Source organism: Brassica oleracea, chromosome C6, assembly GCF_000695525.1.
Source record: "Brassica oleracea var. oleracea cultivar TO1000 chromosome C6, BOL, whole genome shotgun sequence".
NCBI lineage: Eukaryota > Viridiplantae > Streptophyta > Magnoliopsida > Brassicales > Brassicaceae > Brassica > Brassica oleracea.
The window spans coordinates 2129060-2129291 of NC_027753.1; positions in this window are offsets into that span (position 1 = coordinate 2129060).

Here is a 232-nt window from a genome sequence, read left to right on the forward strand (position 1 = left end):
ATCCGGAAATGTTGAGGCTGTTGGAGTCAATCAGACTCAGGTATTGCCAACCCAGTTGGGGACAGTTAACACTGAAGTCGGATTGCCGCAAGGACCAATCCTTCCAACTGAGGTTCAGGTGGAGAACGTTGGAGATTAGCGTGACCAGGACCAAGGAGAACAAGGGGAAACTTCCCATACTGAAGAACAGGTTGGTCTTAACCCCACTTGTTTTGCAGTTGATGATGAGACC